The 23,208-nt window shown below is 37.4% G+C and overlaps 1 non-coding gene across 1 annotated transcript; it reads left to right on the forward strand.

The window, feature by feature from the left end:
* Window positions 1–19,623: 19,623 nt before the first annotated feature.
* Window positions 19,624–19,787, forward strand: LOC138815595 (U1 spliceosomal RNA). Its single transcript, XR_011368399.1, has one exon. It is a non-coding gene; the product is annotated as a U1 spliceosomal RNA (small nuclear RNA).
* The last annotated feature ends 3,421 nt before the right edge of the window (window positions 19,788–23,208 follow it).

The raw sequence follows: 23,208 nt of genomic DNA on the forward strand, positions 1-23,208 counted from the left end.
AGAGGGAAAATGTTCTCTCTCCCTGTCTCAAAACACATGTCACAGACTCCTGGGAGCTGAGGAAGTAGCTCTTCTGCTTGCTTAAGCATGGATGAACAGCTGGTCAAGCATTCGCCTGAGATTGGAGAAGTGGTTTGAGCTTGCTCTAACATAGTTTAGATAATAATATACCAAGACATTGTCTCATATGTCAAGTAAAAATGTGTCTGTTGAAATTTTTTGTGTGAATGTCTTCTGACCAAATCTTGGCAAATATCATGCTTGCTTGTCTTTAAATACCCACTAACAATAAAGCACAGCATGCAGTGGCAATTGCTGTTTGCACTCTGCATCCCTAATCAGAATCTTGTACTACTTTGGCATAGAAGATTTTTTAAGTGCTACAATCAATTAATTTCATTTGTAGGAAAAATGGCAGAAAGGAATGTACCTGAAGATATAGTGTAATTTTCCCTTTTGATTAATTAAGAACTTTATGTTTAATTTCAACAAAGTTATTGTGAGAAATACCAAGATATGAGATCCAGTTTCTGCCAATAATTAGATTAAATTAAAAGGAAAGTTCCTCTGTTTGCAGTAACAATTGCAATATGACATCTAAAAATGTGGTCAACACATTTGTGTTGTGGTGTAGTTAGCTATATTTATGTAGTGTTATAGAATTTTAATAAATTTCTTCAAGCACAAGGAAAAGTTTAATACATGTTAATGTTTTATACACAGCAAATAATATACCAGGTTGTATTCAACAAATGTTTTCATTTTTCAATGTGTGTGTGTGTGTGTGTGTGTGTGTGTGTGTGTGTGTGTGTGTGTGTGTGTGTGTGTGTGTGTGTGTGTGCGCGCGCGCGCGCTAATACTTGGGCTTCAACTTGGGGTATTGTGCCATACCACCATTTCGGGTTTTTTTTTTTTTTTTTTTTTTGCTGCTTTAGATCCCTTTGAATCGAGATCCTCAGATCTCAGATTCCTATGTAGCTGCGATCACAGGTTTGAGCCACCAGCATTCTGAATGATGCTTTTGTCATGTTCTGTTTGCCTAGCATGAACGAAGCATGAAGGGTTCAATTACTCAGTACCACATAAAGAGAAAATCCCAGAAATGTTGGTGTGGCTCAAGTGGGAGGGCGCTATCCCTGAGCAAAAAAAGAAGTTCAGAGACAGTGCCCAGTCCCTTAGTTCATGCCCCAGGACTGCCAAAAATAAAAAGAGAGAATTTGTCAATAATGGATGAGGGAGGGATCCAGAGTCCAAATTCATCACTGAATTTTTCTTCCTCTATTTCAAAATCAAAATATCATTCTCAAAGGAACAATGGAGCAAAAAGGTGATCCAGAAAGAACATATCTTATGAAGTAATACTAGAATTTCTTAGTCCAACAGTCCTGTAGAGATAATCCATTAAGTATAATTGTGTCTTGCAGTAGCACAAGAGCTCATTGTAATAGCACAAGTGATATCTGGAGATTTTGTGTGGGTGCTGTTCCTGAAACTTGATCAGAGAATTAATTGCTATTCCTATATTTTTCCCACCAGGATAGTACTCTATTACTTAAGCCACAGCTCCACTTGTGGTTTTTTGGTGTTTAAATGAACATAAGGGTGTCATGGACTTTTGCTGGTTCACCTGGCTTCAAAATATGATCCTCAAATCCCAGCATTCTGAAGAGCTAGGATTACAGCTGTGACTCACTAGCACCCAGAGAAGCAATTTTTTGATTGAAAGGAATTAAGAATACAGATCATCCAGGAAGATTCACCCGCAGTACTAAATATATCATCATGACCAATTTCCGAGCATACACACACATGCATCTCGGTGGTCTGTATCATCTTTCCCAAAAGAATAGGGCCTTCTATGTGGCAAATTGTGGTGTCACAGGCCTTTATTCCCAGCTACTGAAAGGCAGAGGTATAGGAGGATTGGGTTCTGAGGTTAGCTTGAGTGAAGTTAGCACAAGACCCTATATGAAAAGCAAACGGTAAAAGATAAAAGGGTTGGAGCCCTGCAGGGCTCAAGTGGTAAAATATCGACCTAGTAAGTGAAAGGCCCTCAGTTCTATGGAAAAGATGAAAAAGTATAGCATCTCAGTCCATTTTCTCATGATTTAACAAAAACCTTGAAACTGTATACTTCATAAGGAATAAGAGGTCTATTTCACTCACAATAGTGGTGGCTGGAAATTCTAAATAGCATGGTAGTGCATAGTAAAAGGCCCCTAGGTGTATCACATCATGTAGGATCTCAGACATACTTCTTCATTTCTCCTGCCATGTGATGGGCCTGGAGTCTGAAATCAGAGGTTGGATGCTGTCCCTGAGCTTGTTCAACTCAAGGCTAGCACTCTATTACTTGAAACACAGCTCCACTTCCTGTCTTTTCTGAGTATTTTGTTGGAGATGAGTGTCAGAAAGTTTCCTGCTTGGGGCTTGCTTCACATCTCAGCCTCATGAAGCAGCTAGGATTATAGATGTGAGCTACCCATGCCTAGCTTACATGCCACAGTTTTGAAAACAAAAGTCAATTAGGCACTGCTGACTAAGGCCTATAATCCTAGTGACTTAGAAGGCTGAGAACTGGAGAATGGTGGTTCAAAGCCAGCCCAGGCAGATATGTGTACAAGTTCATCTTCTACAAAGCACCGCAGGGCTTGAGCTGTGTTTAAGGTGGTAGAGTGCCAGCTAAGCAAGCAAGTTGAGACCCAGATTTCAAAAACAATTATGTGAAAATACAAAACAAAATAAAGCAACCCTCCAGCCTATAAAAATTAAAATAGTGGGCTGAGAATGTAGTTTAGTGGTAAAGTTCTTGGCTTGCAGGCATGAGGCCCTGTGTTTGAATGCTCAGCACCACATAAGCAGAGAAGGCCAGAAGTGGAACTGTGGCTCAAGTGGTAGAGCATTAGCCTTGAGCTAAAGAGCTCAGGGATAAGTCCCATGCCCAGAGTTCAGGCCCCATGACTGAAAAAAACATTAAAATAGTACGGTAGTCCAATAGTAAAATAATGGTCATTAAGTAATGGCTTGAAAATTAAACAAACAAACAAACAAACAAATACTCTCCATAAATCAAAACCTTCTACAAAATAATTTAAATGTCCTTTTTTTTTTTTTTTCTTATTTTGGGTCCGTTCATGGGGCCTGGGACTCTGGGCCTGGGCACTGTCTCTCAGCTATTCAGCTCAAGGCTAGCGCTCTACCACTTGAGCCACAGCACCACTTCCGGCTTTTTTCTTTTTGCTTATGTGGTACTGAGGAATCGAACCCAGGGCCTCAGGCTTGCAAGGCAAGTGCTCTACCACTGAGCCACCTTCCCAGCCCCTTAAATGTCCTTTTAGACATATTTTCTTTTTTTTTCCATCATGTCATGGGATTTGAACTCTGGGTCTTGGAACTGTCTATGAGCACATCAGCTCAACACTAATGCTCTGCCACTTGAGCCACAGAGCCACTTCCAGTTTTCTGGCAGTTATTTGGATAAGAGGGTCTCCCTGCATTATAGGCATGCACAAGGTAGGCTTTTCTTGTTTGGTTTGAGTTCAGAGAGCCATATTTTTATTATGTAATTTAATACATTTTTGCCTACAACAAAAATCACAAGAAAAAGTCATCTAATAGAGGTATTCTTGGTTAAAGGGATCCTAGATGGTAATCTCCAAAATCTCATGATATATTTCACTCTTGGTTTTGACATCCTTTTGCCTTCTTCCCCAAACATTTTTTAAAATTGAACTCATGGTTTGAGATCTGTCTCTGTTTCCTTTTGTCCCCCCTCAAATTTAGTGCTTTACCACATGAGTCACAGCTCCTCTTCTAGATGTTTGGTCATTAATTAGAGACAATTGATCCATTATCCTCAGATCTCACCATCTGAGTAGCTAGGTTTACCCAATGAAGTTTTAGACAAAGCCATCACAGTGTCAATACCCTTGAAGATATAACATACATCCTATGAACACGGACATTCTCAACATCATCACAGCACAACCACTGAACTCAGGGATTTTTAAAAAGCAATTCATTACTACTGTCCACATTTTACTCAAACGACATTATCATATATTGCATCTGACTATTAAGTCTCACAGTTGCCTAGAACTGCCTACAGCATTTTCTGCTTTCCATTTACTTTGACTTGAAACATGAAAATGAGGACTTACTTTGCTCAATTTCCCTAAATTTGAATCTCCTAGATGTTTTGCCTTATTTGCTGTTTATCTATTTTTAACTTAAAGTGATAGTGTGCTCATGTCAGTACAACCTTAGAAGTAGTATATACTTTTTATGTCTCCCTTTGCTTGGTTTACTTTGATCATTTGATTAAGAGAGATGTTATACCGATATTAGGGGGTAGCAATGAGAGGAGAAGGCCAAGTAGACAGGCTAAATGTAGTCAAAGTACTTTATATGCACATACAAAAATGATCAATTAGGGGCCGGGAAGGTGGCTCAGTGATAGAGCGCTTGCCTTGCATGCATGAGGCCTTGGGTTCGATTCCTCAGCAGCAAATAAGCAAAATGGAAAAAAGCCAGAAATGGCACTGTGGCTCAAGTGGTAGAGAGCTAGCCTTGAGCTGAAGAGCTGAGGGACAGAGCACAGGCCCAGAGTTCAGGACCCACGACCGGACCCCTCCAAAAAAAAATGAACAATGAGACAGGGTTGGTGGCCCAACCCTGTAAATTTAGCTACTTAGCAGGCTGACATTTGATGATCATGGTTCAAAACCAGCCAAGGCAGGAAAGTCAATAAGATTTTTCTCTCCAATTAACCACCAGAAAACTTTAAGTGGCACAGTGGCTCAACTGTTAGAGCACTGTCCTTGAGCTGAAGAGCTCAAGGACAATGCCCAGGCCCATAGCTCCAGCCTCAGGACTGACAAAAAATAATGAAGCTAGAAAACAGTGTCTGACAACTGTAATTCTTGTTAACTAGGAGGCTGAGATTTGAGGATCCTATTTCAAGGCCAATTTGAGCAGGAAATGTCCATGAGAGTCTTACCTCCAGTACACTACCAGTAAAAAAGGAAATGGAACTGTGGCTTACTTGGTTGCAAGCTAGCCTTGAGCAAAAGAAGCATAGGCATAGTACCCAGGCCCTGATTTCAAGAACCACAACATGCACAGAAAATTAAAACCAAATAAAACTTACTAAAATTGCTTTAAGAAGGGAGTGTGAGAAAAAATGGATAATTTTGATTCGAGTACATTTTATGTCTGCATGAAAATGTCAATGTATATGCTAATAAAAACTCAAAAGAAGTTGTTGTAGGTTACCCACTGAAAAATTATTACTGATTACATTCTGAAATATTTGGATTCATTAATTCAGTGGGTACTGATGTTTTTCCTCTAATAGTTATTAATGAGAAGGCTGGCAATGATGGCTCATACCTATAACGCCAGCTACTGAGAAGGCTGAGATCTGAAGATTGCTGTTTTCAAGACAGCCTGGGAATGAAAATCCATGACACTTATCTCCAAAAATTATTCAAGAGTAGCCGGAAGTGGTTCTATGGCTCCATTGGTAGAGAACTAGTCTTGAGCAAAATGAGCTCAGGGTCAGTGCCTAAGCCCTCAGATCAAGCCCCAGGATTGGCAAACACACACAAAGAAGTCTTATTACTTGTAAATAGGGACTTGTACATTTTTCCCATGAATTCAATTTCAGACATCACTGTGTACTGTGGGAGGTTTGAGTGCTCTGGGGTGCACATTTCTATTAGATTACATGGAAAGGGCATCTACACTAAATTTCCTGATTCAATTTGTACTGATCAGTTAGCATTCTATCATGAGAAAGAATTGCATTTCCCATTTATTTAATATTCACTTACTAATCAGTATAGACGTGGATTCCTACATAAATTATTTTCTATTTTTATTAACTTACTTGATTTTTAAAAGTTCTATCTTTTGCCTACTTTTTAAACACTTTAGTAAATTATGACCTAATGCTATAGATATATCTACTTTTGAATATTCTCATGAATTCACACTTATCCACAGCAACCACAAACAAAGTATAAAGTGTTTCCTTGACCCCCTAAAAGATCTCTTGTCTTTCTTTAGTAAAATTCCACTCCATACTGAGTCCCAGGCTATATAATTGATCGGCCATCACTACAGTTAATTTCACCTTTTCTTGACTTTCAAGTAAACAGAATTATACAGTAATATGTCATTATTGTGACTGGCTTCTTCTGATCAGCTTATTTTTTGAAACATAATTTTATTGTTATTAATATTTAGTTTTTATGTGGCATGCTCCACTACAGTTTTTTTTCCCTTTATCTAATATCTGGTTCTATGCACTCAAACAAACACCATAGTAGAGCAACTGCACACACACTTGAACATACACACACAAACTATAGATGTATAGCACATACTAATATATAGTATGTTAGTATATAATATATATTATATAGAATGTATTATACAATATATCCTATAATGTATATAGTGTATACCATATGCAATACATATGTATATTATATATGCATTACATAATATGCTATATTATATATACTATAGTGTATATGAAACATTATGTACACTATTATATATTGTATATCATATAACAGTGCATGTTATATAATTATGTATTACATATAATATATTACATGTAATATAATATACAACTTATACAATATAATATATAATGAGTAATATATAATATAATAGGTATTATATAATATATATATATAATTTATATTATGTATTATATATTGTTCATAGCATATAAAACATCTTGTATATGGTTTATACAATATATTATGTTATATATTATATACATTATATTGTATATTATAAATCATATATGTTATATATTATACAATTATGCATTTTATATATAGTATACACTCTATAGTACATATATAGTATACACAATATGTTATATTTCACATGATACATAATATAATATATACACTATACACTATATTATATATCATACATATCATATAATATACATAGTAATACATATAATTTATAATATATACAACATATAAAATATAATACATATTACAATATGTAACATATATAATATACATACATATACAATAGTGTTAAATTGCCTTGTACTGGTGGCTCACACATGTAGACATAGCTACACAGGAGGCTTAGATCTAAGGATTGTGGTTCCAAGCCAACTTGGGGAGGGAAGTCCATGAGATTCTTATTTCCAATTAACCACTAAAAAATTGGAAGTGAAGCTGTGGCTCAAAGAGGTGCAATGCTTGCATTACAAAATGTGTTTAGGAGCAGTACAAGGCCCAGAGTTCAAGTCCAACAGCCAAAGGGAGGACTAACATCTCACAGTCTTTCCTTCCTGGGCTAGTTTCAAATTGCAATCCTTTGTTCTCAGACTCCTGAATAATTAGTATTACTAGATTGAGCCTCCAAGTCTGGATTCTGGTTGTTGTTTTTTTTTTATATTCTAATTATCTCCTGTTATTTATGGCTGTATTCAGGTTAGCTAACAGTGTTTTGCAGTCAGAAATGAGGGTTTTTTTTTTTAATTTTATTTTATTTTATTTGAGAACATACTGTATAGAGGGGCTACAATTACATGGGCAGGATAATGCATACATTTCTTACCAAGCATTGCAGCCTCCTCCTTTGTTTACCCTTCACCTCCCTTCCCTGCCTCCCCCCTCCCCCCACCCAATTATACCCCCCTTCCACCCCACACCGACATTTTAAAGCTGGTTTTGACATGACATTTTGTACTTCTCATTGTTGCAACAGGTCCACCTGAATCCTTAAATGACTTGTTTGTCCCCATCTCCTCCGCATGTTATACTGACATCAAATATAGTGAAAGCGGGGGTTACACTGTGGGGGAGGGACATACAAAGCAACAAAGAAATAATCTTATAAATGCGTTAGAAACACATGCACGAAAGAAACGAAAACATTAAAATACATATTTAAGGGTTCATTTTCCTAACATCACATTATCACATTGACTCATACCTATACTAGATATTGCAAATAAGGGAAACCATGGGACCTATGCTTCTTTGGGCCTGGCTTACTTCACTTAATATAATTTTTTCCAAACCTTTCCATTTCCTAACAAATGGGGAAATGTCATTCTTTCTGATGGAGGCATAGAATTTCATTGTGTATATATACCACATTTTCTTGATCCATTCATCTACTGAGGGGCATCTGGGTTGGTTCCATATCTTAGCTATGGTAAATAATGCTGCAATAAACATAGTTGTGCTGGTAGCTTTAGTGTGGTCTTGTTTGTAAACATTTGGGTAAATGCCCAAAAGTGGGATTGCTGGATCATAGGGGAGATCTATGTGAAGTCTTTTGAGGAACCTCCATACTGCAGAAATGAGGGTTTTTTTTAAACTTTTTTTCAAGTCCAAATAGTACCAGAACCATCAGTAGCAGCAGTCACTTCCAGCTAGCTTCTGTATCCTTAGTTCTGCTTGGCTCTTTGATGATGTCTTTCCTTTCCAGTTTAACAAAATATCTCTGATCCTTTCATTTCCAAAAATATTCCTGGACCTATTCAGTGAAGAATGATACTTAGCAATCAACCTCTGCGTAATAGGCAGTGTTTTCCTACAGCCCTGTCTCACTTTCTGGGGCCCTGCGTGAACATTTCTTGAATTGCTCTGCTCAACTCAACTACTAACGACAAGAGAAAGAGTATCAGCACACATTTTAGTGGCTCCATGCTTGAGTGCACTGGAGCAGGCCTGGAATGATCTTGCCTGGACATCAGCCATTTGTACATGCACAAGTCATCTATTCCTAAGTAGATGCCATCTAGATACAATGGGGGCCCTGCTACACAGAACACTCAACCTCGATGTACTCAGAAGTTTCACAGAGGCTATTTCCAGAGATTATCCCACACCTGCATTCAATACTAGGTGACAGAATAGTCATTGACAATGTGTAGTTACTCTGTTATTCTTAGAGGATAAAATGCTATTCAAAACAACTCTGGACCTTTATTTTCTCATGTCACATTGTGGGGAGCTTAGTGCCATACATCACTATTTCCTGTACATAGCAATATGGTACAGGATGGGCAGGCATTCCCATACCATGTTTCTGTTGGGGGAGGGGGAGGCAGTGCTGGTACTAGGGCTTCAATTCAGGAAATGGGTAATAAACTTTAACTTTTTACCAAGGCTGGCAATCTATCACTTGAGCTCCCCCTCCAAATCTGGCTTTTTAGTGGATTAATGGAGATAAAACTGGGAAGGAGATAAAGGAAGTGATGGAGGATATGAGACTGTGATACATTGTATCCTCCCCTGGAAAGGCCACAACCTCTCTTATAAAACTAATGTGTGCTATTATATCAAGAGACAACTAGAGGTCTAATTACCCAGCCATATTCTCTTGTTTTTGAGTTCCTAGAAAAATGACCATGTCCCTTGCTTTGTCCTCCACCCCCTTTTTGGTGCTAGGACTGGGACTTAAACTCAGGGCCTGGTTGCTGACCCTTAACTCTCGCTTATGGATAGTTCTCTACTGCTTGAGACACAACTTCACTTCCAGCTTTTCACTAGTTAACTGGAAGAAAGTGTCTCTCCAATTTTCCTACCCGGGCGAATCTGTATCCCAATACTCATATTTCAGCATCCTGAGTAGCTAGGATTACGAATGTGTGCCACAGATCCTAGCTATCTTCCAATAACAAAGGTTATCTTTAAATAACAAGGGTTTCACAGAATACAGTCTTTTTTCATGGCACCCAGGTTTGTGCAAAAATCTCAATGAAAATTCAACACCAAGTCACACATCCACACAGATGGTACTTCCCAATCTGCTAAGAACAATCTGGCTCAGACATCTAGAACTTTTACATGGCAGCCCTGGTTTGCCATGTCATTTTTATTTCTGGGATTGTGGAAGTTTCTGATTGACCAATTTTTTATTAAAAAATTGTTTCTGAAAGTAGCACTGTGGGTCAATTGGTAAAATGCTTGCCTTGAGCTGATGAGCTCAGGGAATGCTCCCAGGCCCACAGTTCAAGACCCACTAATGACAAAAAATGAAGAAAGTGGCTTGGGCAAAAAATTGTTTCTGGGAAGTGGCGCTGTAGCTCAAGTGGTAGAGCGCTCGCCTTGAGCTGAAGCGCTAAGGGACAACGCACAGGCCCAGAGTTCAAGCCCCACGACCGACAAAAAAAAAAAAAAAAGAAAAAGAAAAAGAAAAAAAGAAAAGAAAAAAAAGAAAAATTGTTTCTGTGCCAGGAATGATAGTACATGCTTGTAATCAAAGCATGCATAAACCCGAAAACAGGAAGATGTATACTTTAATGCCAGCGTACGAGACAGAGTGAGAGATTCATGTTAAAAAAACAACAATAATATCATAACTCCCCAAACAAAAACAATAATTTTTGCAACCAACCAACATTTATGTGTTGAACTTAAGACAAGTGCTTTGTGACAGTGTATGTGGTTCTTGCCACAATCTTAGCTACTCAGGAGACTGGGATCTATGGATTAACATTTTAAGCCAGCTGGGGCAGAAAAGGCTGCCAGAAACTTATCACCAATTAATCACCAAAGTGTGAAGGCCAGCCTTTTGTGAAAAAGCCAAGTGAGAGCATGAAGTCATAAATTTAAGCTCTTCTAATGGCACAAAAAATAAAGTTAAAACTAAGACAAAATAAAAAGCAAGACAATTGTTCACATGAATCCTGTCCATCTCACTCCCGAATAAGGGTTAGGAATGTGGCTTAGTGGTAAAGTGCATGCCTAGCATGTATGAAGCCCTGGGATCTATTCCTCAGCACCACATAAACAGAAAAATCTGGAAATTGTGCTGGGGCCTACATGGTAGAGTGCTAGCCTTGAGTAAAAGAAGCTCAGGGACAGTGCCCAGGCCCTGAGTTCAAGCCCCAAGACTGGCAAAAAAGAAAAAAAGAAAATCAGAATGAAATGTGTAAAAATGTTTTATGAGAATATAAAAAATAAACAGTTTGTTTATCCATGTGATTTGAGGCATCTGTACCTGGTAGTGGAAGGTAAACATATACAATGCTATCACCATATTGAAAGAATGATATCTCCTTGTAGATGAAAAAAATTTATCTGCATCCACATTGAATAACCATGAAGTATAATGTTTATCCTCTTAGCTTTAACAGTAATCAGATTTTTATTGAAATTCCAGCTCTGGAATCTTAAAAAAATAATTGTCAAGGTGATTTACAGAGGGGTTATAGTTATCACTACATTTCTTTTTGTCTAAGTATAAAATCCAGACTTACCCTAAGGGTTTTGAATATGCAAAATGGCTTCTAGAGCTCACATCCGATGACATCAGGGGATGAAGCACATGTCCATAACTTGCAGAAGAAAGACTGAATTTGATGTCTCCTTAGTTCTTAGGTTTGAATTCACAGGGAGGAACCAACATTGAGGACAGTTTAAAGACAAAACAGTTTTGTGCTATTCCATCAAATTAAGCTGATTATTTTCTTACAATAGTACACAGAAATGCAAAACTACATATTATCTTATATATAGGTTAATACCTGAAAAACTTGGAGAAAATGGGTGTTGAGCATATAGCATTGATTACTACTAAAGGATAAGATTATAAGATAAACGTGTTTTGTGTGTGTGTAGTGTTATCTGTGTGTGTGTGTGTGTGTGTGTGTGTGTGTGTGTGTGTGTGTGTGTGTGTGTGTCACAAGTGAGTAATGGAGTTTGAATTAGACCTTTCAATCATTTGTAGTGTTTTTGCTCCAGGTTGTTACTCTATCCCTAGAGTCACATCTCCACTTCTGCAAATTGATTGGTTAATCAGAGATAAGTGTGTATCAGATTTTTCTGCCTGGGCTGGATTTAAACCAGGATCTACAGATTTCAGCCTCCTATGCAGAGAGGATTAAAAACAAAAGCCCCTGGTGACTACTGACTATTTTCTACATTAACCATTATTTTGGCATACTTGAAGTAAAACAAATGTTATTTTTGAAAAACGGAGAAATAATAATGTTTAAAAGAACTAACAAACATATCTAAGAATGGCAAGTGGCTGAACACAGGATGAAATACAGTTTTTAGATTGTGTGCAGAAACAATTACATTGTTGGAACCTGAGGCCATCAGGCTCCCCAAATACCATTATAGATAGCAAATGCCAGATTGTGATAAAAAGTGTAATTATGGTTAGTTTTAATTTTAGCCTGGCACTGGTAGCTCAGGGCTATAAGCCGAACTCCTAAGGAAACGGAGATCTGAAGATCATGGTTCAGAGCCAGCCCCTTCAGGAAAGTCCTTGAGACTCTTATTGCCAATAAGCTATCAGAAAACCAGATGTGGTGCTGTGGCACAAGTGGTAGAGTGTTTACCTTGAGCTGAAGAGTGCAGGGACAGCATCCAGGCACAGAGTTCGAGCCGCATGACAAAATAATTATAATAACAACAAAAACAACAATACTTTTATGATATTATTAAGGTGTTGTATAGAAAGACTACCATTTCATACTTTTTTTCTTTTTTAAAGGTAACAAACATGCCCATCTTCATTGCCAAGATCCATTATTTTGCCATCTGCCTTCCAGCTAAAGTCTGTACACACAATTTGAACTAGAAAGCAAAGCAAACCAATTTTGACAATAAATATGTTTTTCTCTATACATCTTATAAATCAATTCTGACAACATAAAATTTTTTTAAAATCCCTATTGCTAAACACATCCTAATTTCATGGTAGCCATTCTTGTAGGTAAGTTGAATTACTAACACAAATATTCTAAGAATAAGTTATTTAATGGGACAGAGGCCAGTTAGTATTAAGTATCAGTCATGTTTAACTTTCTAAAATACACTAATTTGTATAATAAAAAGTAAAATATGCCCACTTGCAGCTGAGAAGATGGCTCAGCGGTAGAGTCCTTGCCTTTTATGCATTATGCCCTGGATTCGATTCCTCAGCACCACATAAGTACAAAAGAAGAGATGTGGCACTGTGGCTCAAGTAGTAGAGCACTAGACTTGAGCTCAAGAGCTGAGGGCCAGCCCTCAGCCCTAGAGCTCAGGCCCCATGATTGACCAAAAAAATGTGTATATATATATGTATGTATATATACATATACATACATATATATATATATATATGCCCCCTTATCTTGATAGTATATATTTCAATGTCCTTAACAATAGTTATATATTTTTGTTGTTTTCTATTCTTCAAAAGTTGTTATTTTCCAGAATCACCTGTGGCTAATATTTTATTATTCCCCAAGACTGTGTGGACCTTTGCTTGCTGGATTCTTTAGCCTACTTCATACATGCCAAGCTTATTCAACTATCATTTATGTATATGAAAAAACTTGCAAATACTTATTTCCAATCAAAACTCCTTGTATACACTTCTGATCCTTAAAATCTTGTTAAACAGGAATTATCTCCTTATATTAAATATTAGTATGTAAGTAAATTTAGGAAAATAAAGGAGTATTATCAATAAATATAACTTACTATTGCTATAGTAATGTTAACCATTAATTAATACAGTGTTGATCCTTTTAATTTATTACAGCGCTGAATGGAATGAACATTAACATTTTGTGTGCCACTTGAACTCAGGAATTTGCTTCTCATTCTACCTTTGCCCTCAAGGCTGGTGCTCTACTACTTGTCACAGCTCCACTTTCCCATTCATTTAGGGGATTAATTAGAAATACGTGTCTCACAGACTTTCCTGCCTGGGCTGGATTAGAAACTTGACGCTCAATCTCAGTCTCTGAGGCAGCCAGTATAATAGGCATGAACCATCAATGCCTAGTTTCTATGAGACTGAAAGGTACTGATTTGAAGCCCAGTACACAAAAACAAAAACAAAAAGATGGCATTAAGTACACTGAGAGAATATTAAATCAAAAAAAATTATATGTGGGTTTCTGGGTGAAGGAAATCTGAGAATTATTATCACTATTATCTTTTCTGAATTTTTAAAATAAGAAATTAGGGTTGAAGGCATGGCTCAGTTGGTAGAACTAGACAGTGAGCTAAAGACAGTCAGATACTGAATTTAAGTCTGAGTGTTGGACCTTAACTAAACAAATAAAGAAAATAAAGAATAAATTGTTTCTTAAGTGTAAAATGCCTCCAGGAGACTCCTGTAGGAGTTTATGGTTCAATATGATGACTGCTGTTGAGGAAAAACTGAAAATGCTCAGGCAGACTGAAAATTTTAGATTTATGTGATGACCATATACATGGCAGATCTTAGCATCTGTAATTCGATACTACATGAAGTGGGCTGCATTAATGACATAAAAACTGTTGTACACATTAATATTGCTCATAAAAATATCTTGCTTCACATTCTTTCTCTGGATAGTTGATTCATTTTTCCACCAAATGCTACTAAATATATACAGTCTTTCAACAACTCCAAAAATTTTTACTTTATCACTTAAATTTAGAATATTGTGTATCTTTTTGTCTATTTTAGAGAATTAAAATAACTTTTATTATGTTCTTTTACTATTTATTTTGTTGAGGCATATTTTCACAAAAAAAGATGGGAAAACCCTTAGCAGATCACATGATTTAAATACAGGTAACATAGTTGGGCACCTGTGGCTCATTCCTGTAATCCTAAAGAGGCTAAGATCTGAGAATTGTGGCTGACCTTAGCTCTAACTAACCTTAGCTCTAAATAATAACCAACAAGGATGAAAGTAGAGCTATGGCAAGTGGTAGAGCACTAGCCTAAAGTAAAAACAAAGCAAAACAAACAAAAAGAGGACTGGCACACACAAGAAAATCTAAGTGACAGAAATAGAGAGTTTCTGGGCATCATATCAACTTCCTAATGGGATGTGCACATGGGAATTTAAAATATTTTTGTTTTTAAAGTAGATTAAAATTTTAACCACAATAAAGAATTTTCATATGGTCAAACAAGAACTAAATCGGGGAATGAGAATAGCTCACTTTATGTTTTCGTGGGCAGAAAGACTTTGCGGTTGGATTTGAAAACCCTATTACAGTTTCTTTTTTCCATGGCATCATTTTGGTTCAAGGTAAAATACTTGGCCTAAGGAACATTTATGGTTAAGATATGAAATCTCATCATAAATCACTGCAATTGAGGACTGATTCCTATTGTGTGTAAATTCTTCATGCATGTCACTCAATGATAAAGTCCCATAAGATTGCACATTCATCAACTCATACACTTTCAACAAAACATAAGCTGTCTGCCTAGAATGTTGGATACCTTTGGTGTGGAATGTAGCTTGCAAGGGAACAGAGGAATTGTAGGGGAGACTTCAGACCACAGCAACTCACTTTGGTTGAATTGGTGTCCTTGATGAGAATGTTGATGTCAAAGGCTTCACCACTAAGCTTTTCAAAGGAGATGCTGTAGGACAATCCCTTCCCCTCCATAGCTATATGAAGTGAAGCAAGTACTGTCTCCTCTTATTCCTATGGTAGAAAGAAAGCACATAAGTTTTCAACAACATAAGGATTTGTTTTCAGAGTATGACTATCAGACTAGAAGAATCAAAAACCAATCTGAAGTATTCCAATACACTGGAATAAACTATTCTTTCCTTCCTATACACAGTTATAGGGAGATTAAAAGAGATATACTTAATTGTATGATAATTTCTAAGAAACAACACAATTACTTTAAACATTTTTCTGGGACATCAAAGCTCTAATCTGAAAAGAGAATGTTCCTAAGGCAAAAAAAAATAATTCTAATTCGTAACACACCCCCACTCCCAAAATTATTTTTTCTTCATTCAGATTTATCAGCAGATACATGAGAGGGTCTAAGATATTAGACAGCTTCAGCATTAAGACAAATAAATCATATCTAATATATTAGATCATAGCCTAATCATCACTGCTTTGGAAAGCCTTTATTTCTTGACATTCCTATAATTTTCGTCAATGTATCTGTCTAGCATTCTCTTCTTTTTTCTGGTCCTGGGGTCTGAGCTTTTATTTAACCTTAGTGCTCCACCACTTGAATCACAGTGTCACTTCCAGATTTTTCTGTGATTAATTGGAGATTAGTGTCTCATGGACTGCTGGTGTGAGCCATCCGTGCTCAGGCATTCTCAGAAGTAGGGCTGTGACTCTAAGTAGTAAAGCACTAGCTTTGAGCAAAAGAGCTCAGGGACAGCGTCCAGGGCCTGAGTTATAGCCATATATCCAGTCAGATAAGTTGATGTTAGGCGAAATGAACCTCAAGATAAGGAATCAAATTTTCTTTCTTGCTATTATTTTTAACATATTTATAAGATGATTTTTTGTTGATTTGTAGGAAGGGAAAAATTGTTTAAATAGGGATACAGGTGGACCCATTGCAACAATGGGATTTCATGTCAAAAACGAAATTTACAACTTTGGTGCAAGGGAGTGGGGAGTAGATGGGAAGGGGTGATAAGGGAAAACAAAGGAGGAAGGAATAATGCTTGATAAGAAATATACTCATTAGCTGGGCGCTGGTGGCTCACGCCTGTAATCCTAGCTACTCAGGAGGCTGAGATCTGAGGATCGAGGTTCAAAGCCAGCCCGGGCAGGAGAGACCGTGAGACTCCTATCTCCAATAAACCACCAGAAAACCGGAAGTGGCGCTGTAGCTCAAGTGGTAGAGCACTTGCCTTGAGCTGAAGAGCTGAGGGACAGCGCCCAGGCCCAGAGTTCAAGCCCCACGACCGACAAAAAAAAAATAAATAAAAAAAATATATATATATATATATATATATATATATATATATATATATATATATATACTCATTATCTTGGTCATGTAATTGTAACCCCTCTGTATGGTATTCTCACAATAAAAAAAGTGAAAAATAAAAATAAAAGAAAAAAGAGATAGAATCTTTAAGACATGATCGTGAGGAGAACTCTGCCCTCATAGACGACCTCATTATGAAAATGATCTTGTTTCAAAACAAATACTGTCTTACCTTCTCATTCTCTCATTCATGCTTTTTTGCCTTTCTACCAACCTTCATGGGGAGACACAGCAAAAAGACCTCAGTTACATATGTAAACACCATGCTCTAGTTCTCTGTTTGACATTTCTTTGCGATAAGAATAACATAGACAAGGTTGATTTTGGCTAGAAGAGAATAAGAACAGAATGTATTAATCAAAGATCAGGACACTGAACAAGATACCTGTGTACAATGAAAAATATCTGCTCTATCATTGCTATAGAGGTCAGAGGAGCTTATAGGTAAATAGTTTCTCCTAGATACTCTAATTTATCACTTGCTACTATTGCTTTCATGGATCTCTGGGTACATAGCACACCACGAGTGCATTCACTGACTTAGAACTTTTCTAACACCTTCTACTTTTAATTCATTAGGATTAAAGTGAAAGAAAATCCCCACATATTTGTTTAAAAAAATGGTGCATAGCCTTACCTAATGACATGGGAGAGAGTGGTGGACCCCAGAATAATGTGTACACAGTCTTCTTATGATATACCCTGGAAACCTGTGGAAGTGGAAGATGGTGCAGAACAAAGAGGGAGATTTAAATGATAAAAAGAAATAGTGGAAAATAGACCATATTTTACAAAATAAGTTTATTACAATCTCAGTTATTCATAGAAAAAATCACTTAAGAACCTTCTTCAGTTCATTGCAAAAATACACTTAATATATGAGGTAAGGCAAAATATAGGAAAACTAGCACTAAATATACCTTACCTAGAAAACATTGTCAGTTCTCATTCATCTGGCCAGTGTGGGATTTCTTTTATTTAGTTATTTATTTTTGTCAGTCGAGGGACTAGGACTCTGTCTGATTTTAGCTCTTCAGATCAAGGCTAGTGCTCTAATAAATGAGCCACACTACCATTTCTAGTTTTGTCAGTGGTTTATTGGAGATAAAAGTCCCATGAATTTTCCTGCCTGTGCTAGCTTTTAACTGCGATCCTCAGATATCAGCCTCCTGAGGAGCTAGTATTACAGACGTGAGCCACTACCTCCTGGTTTAAGATTATTTTTCTTATCTGTCCCTTGAAGCAGCCATTTCAAAATTGTCTAACACTGCTGTAGCATTCCTGAAGTATAAATATTATGACAAGTAGAAATCGAAGAAGCTAATTGTACCTGTCAAGACAGTCAGTGACATTTCAAGTTATTGCTTGGAAATATATCATCACTATTCAAATGTGTTCTTTATTTGACAAGATTTGAGTATAGACCGATTTTCCAAACTGACTTTTCTAGTGATGTGTGTCAGTAAGGCATGCTTTAGACAAAATCACTATACTGTATGGATTAAAATACAAAGTATCTTGTAATTTCGGTTTTAGAACTCTAAATCATTGACTGAACTAGCTCTGTCATTATTTTCATGATTCATAGGAATCATTCTAGACAATGAATCAGATTTTTCCAAGTAAGACACAGAATAAAGTATATGACTTGGGTACGGAAAAACAAAGTAATATCATTTTTCCAATTCCTTAACATTATTAGTTTTAGTCCTGAAAATTCACCTCATAAAATGTTAGTAATAGAACTACTTAGCAATTTTGTGATGATACAGAGATATTTAAACCTATATAGTTTTAAGTTGTTTACCTCTCTGGGAAGTTTCCCATACTTGTACTTTTTTAAATTAAAAGAAGTTACTTGAAAACTTAAAAAAAGTTAGGTAGATGCCAATGTCTCATCCTGTAATCATAAGCTGATAAGATCATGGTTGGAATCCAGCCGAAGAGGGAAAGCAAATGAGACCTTATCTCTAAATAACCACCAAAAAGAAAGAACCAGACCTGTGGTTGAAGTGGCAAAGCACTAGCCTTGAGCACAAAAGGTCAGAGATAGTGTCCAGGGCCAAAGTTCAAGCCCTGAAAAAGTACCCCCGCACCAAACACAAAATCATACCCAGGGCTGGGATTCCGCTTAGCAGCCTACCATGCATGAGTTTTGATCCAGAAAACAAGTAAAGGAGGGATTGGGTGAGGGAAGAGAGAGGGAGGGAGAAAAGGAGAGGGAGACATAAGTACATATAGAAAAGTGGGTAGCTCTGCATAATAAATTATATTCACTAAGGTACATGGTCAGGCAAACATTTTCTGTAAAGGAAGAGAGTAACTACCTCCATGCCTTGAGAGCTACATGATATGCCGTAAGTATTCCATTCCTCTATGGCAGTGTCTCAGGGGACACAGATAGAATGAATTCATTAAAACTTTACTAACATTTACTGAAACTTGAATTCTATTTTTATTTGAAATATGTCTAGTATAACTGTGTGTCTGAATTTTTAATTTTATGTAATTTTGCTTACTGTAGGTATTGTCACTTACAGCTTTGTGGCTGGCTACTCAGCTGAGGAGAACAAGTTTGGCCTCTGATGAAGTCTTAGAGCACCTCCAGTGTAATCCAGGAATACAAGCCACGTAAGTCACTCAGCTTTTTGGTAGTCACAGTAAGAAACAGTAAAATAAGAAAATAAATAAAAATTACAATTAAAAACACCAAAGGAGCTTTAATCAAAATCAGCAAAATTTATCTAGTATTTAAAGCTTAATCCTCAGATTTCAGCATTCTGAGTAGCTAGTATTACAAATGTGAACTACTCTCATGTGTTTGTTAGTTTTTAAAATACCAAGTCAGCATTGTTACTTACCTGGCAGGGGAGATACCATGATCATGAAGATGGTTTTCCCAGGAAAAGATTAATCTATTACATTCCAGATGTGCTAACTCCTGTGATTTCCTCAAATGTGAGAAATTCGACTGCATAATTTGTGGTAGTGGAGGACTGTGTTAGTGCTCTACCCTGGATAACTAACTAGATAGATAGATAGATAGATAGATAGATAGATAGATAGATAGATAGATAGATAGATAGATAGATAGATAGATAGATAGATAGATAGCATTGTATTTTATATTGGCCTCATCTCCTGTCCTGCACTCAGCAGTCACTTGGTCCTAAGGACGATTGTAAAGGATGAGGTACTTCTAGGCCTACTTTGTAGTTGCTAAGGAACTACAAGGAGTAGATAAATCAGCTAGAACTCATCATGAGAAAATAAATGAGGAAGTTGGGTGCAGGTGGCTTACACATGTAATGCAAACTACTCAAGAGGCTGAGATCTGAGGATTCCAGTTCAAAGCCAGCCCAGGTAGGAAAGGTCATGAGATTCTTATCCTCAATTAACCACCAGAAAACCAGAAGTGGGCTCTGGCTCAAGTGGCAGAGCACTTCATTTGTCCTGACGAGGTCAGGGACAGCACCTAGAGTTCAAGTCCCATGACTTACAAAAAATAAAAAGAAAGAAAACAAATGGGTGACCAGACACAATGGCTCATACCTGCAATTCTAGCTAGTCAGAAGGCTGAGATCTGAGGATCAAGGTTCAACACTAGCCTGGGCAGGAAAATCTATGAGATTCTTATTTCCAATTATCTACTGAAAACCATAAGTGACAATGTAACTCAAAGCCGTAGAGCACTAGCCTTGAGCAGAAAAGATCAGGGACAGGATCCAGGACCTGAGTTCAAGCCCCACAATCGACAAAAAAAAAAAAAAAAAAGAAGAAGAAGAAGAAGAAGAAGAAGAAGAAAGAAGAAAAAGTAATGAGAGGACACCTTAATGAAATAGCTAGGCAAGGACAATATAGAGAATAACTCCTCCCTTCCTTCTTTTCTTCCTTCTATTCCTTCACATCCTTTCCCCTTCTATCCTAGAATTTATACTCAGAGTCCCATGATTTTAGGTAGGTACTCTACATGATGAGCCATACACCTGCTTTTTTTTTTTTTTTGCTTTAGTCATTTTTTTTTCATTTTTTTTGGGGGGTGGGTGTGGGGAGGTCCAGTCATGGGGCCTGAACTCTGGGCCTGGGCGCCGTCCCTCCGTTCTTCAGCTCAAGGCTAGCACTCTACCACTTGAGCCTCAGCGCCACTTCCGGCTCTTTTCTTTTTGCTTATGTGGTGCTGAGGAATCGATCCCAGGGACTCAGGCATACAAGGCAAGCGTTCTACCACTGAGCCACCTTCCCAGCCCTCATTTTTCTTCTGTTGGTTATGTGACTTGAATTCTGTGCCTGGGTGTTGTCCCTGAGCTCTTCAGCTCAAGTCGAGGGCTCTACTGTTTGAGCCACAGTACCACATCTCATTTTCTAGTGGTTTATTGGAGATAAGAGTCTCATTGTGCTGTCTGGGCTGGCTTTGATCTGTGATCTTCAGATCTCAACTCCTGCATAGCTAAGATTACAGGCATGAGCCACCTGCGCCCGGCTCACTTTAGTCATTTTTGCGTTAGGGTTTTAAATCTATGACCAGGTCGGCATGGACCACACTCCTCCTTTTTACCATTTCTGAGTAGATGAAATAAGAAATACAAGGCATTGGGTTCAAATATTGATTGAGATCCAATATTTTGAATGTTTCCAGGGCTAACATCAAATCATAATCCTCTCTGTATCAGCCAAGACACAGCAGATAGCATTACAAGTGTGAGCTCCCAAACCTGGCTCAAATTTCTGATGACTAAAACATCTGAACAAAGTTTTTTTTTTTTATTGTGAAAATACTGTACAGAGGGGTTACAATTACATGGGCAAGATAGTGAGGACATTTCTTATCGAGCATTGTAGCCTCCTACTTTGTTTACCCTTCCCATCACTTCCCATCCTCCCTCCCTCCCTCATACAATCCTCCCCCCACCCCCAAGTTGTAAAGTTTGTTTTTGACATGACAACTTGTACTTCTCATTGTTGCAACAGGTCCACCTGTATCCTTATTTAAACGACTTTATTTTTCCCCTTCCCCTCCACAAATTATACCGACATCAAATACAATGAAAGCATGGGTTATACGATGGGGGAGGGACATACAAAGCAACAAAGAAATAATCTAATAATTGCGTTAGAAACAAATGCATGAAAGAAAAAAAAAACATTTAAAATACATATCTTAGGGTTCATTTTCCTAACATCACCTTATCTGACCTTTTCTGCTTGACTCATACATATACTAGATATTGCAAATAAGGGAAATCATGGGACCTATGTTTCTTTGGGCTTGGCTTACATCACTTAACATAATTTTTTCCAAGTCTTTCCATTTCCTAACAAATGGGGCAATGTCATTTTTCCTGATGGAGGGATAGAATTCCATTGTTTATATATACCACATTTTCTTGATCCATTCATCTACTGAGGGGCATCTGAATTGGTTCCACATCTTAGCTATGGTAAATAATGCTGTAATAAACATAGTTGTGATGATAGCTTTAGTGTGGTCTTGTTTGTAGACATTTGGGTAAATGCCCAAAAGTGGGATTGCTGGGTCATATGGGAGCTCTATGTGGAGTCTTTGAGGAACCTCCATACGACATTCTAAAGTGGTTGAACAAGTTTATACTACCACCAACAATGAAGTAAGGTTCCATTCTGTCCACATCCCCTCCAGCATCTGTTGTTATTAAAGTTCTTGATTTTTGCCATTCTAACTGGGGAGAGGAGGTATCTCAATATTGTTTTGATTTGCATTTCTTTTATGGCTAGGGAGGTTGAGCATTTCTTCATGTGTCTATTGGCCATCCTTCCTTCTCCTTCAGAGAAGTTTCTCTTTAATTCATTAGCCCACTTATTTATTGGGCAGTTGTTTCATTGAGGATTTGTTGTTGGGGGATTTAATTTTTTGAGTTCAAAGTATATTTTAGATACGAGACCGTTGTCTGTTGTATGGCTAGTGAAGATCTTCTCCCAATCCGTGGGCTTTCTATTGATCTTGCTAGCTATGTCCTTTGCCATGCAGAAGCTCTGCAACTTCATGCTATCCCATTTGTCCAACGTTTTTTGATTTGTTTTGTTTCCTGGTCTCTATTAAGAAAATTTCGGCCTCAGCCAAGGAAACCTAGGGTTTCTCCTATTCCATCCTGTAATGATTTCAGAGTGTCTGCTTTGTCTTCGAGGTCTTTGTCCACTTGAAGTTGATTGTGATGCAGGGTGATATATAAGGATATAGCTTTAGTTTTCTACATGTAGTTAACCAATTTTGCCAGCACCATTTACTAAAGAGGCTGTCTTTCTTCCATTCTATTTTTTTAGCTCCCTTATCAAAGATTAGATGGCTATTGGTCTGTAGGTTCATTTCTGTGTTTTAAATTCTATTCCATTGGTCCTGAGGTCTGTTCTTTTGCCAGTAGCAAGTTGTTTTGATTACTATGGTTTTATAGTAGAGTTTGAAAT

The sequence above is a fragment of the Dipodomys merriami genome, unplaced genomic scaffold, assembly GCF_024711535.1.
Source record: "Dipodomys merriami isolate MVZ:Mamm:240054 unplaced genomic scaffold, mDipMer1.0.p SCAF_653, whole genome shotgun sequence".
Taxonomy (NCBI): Eukaryota; Metazoa; Chordata; class Mammalia; order Rodentia; family Heteromyidae; genus Dipodomys; species Dipodomys merriami.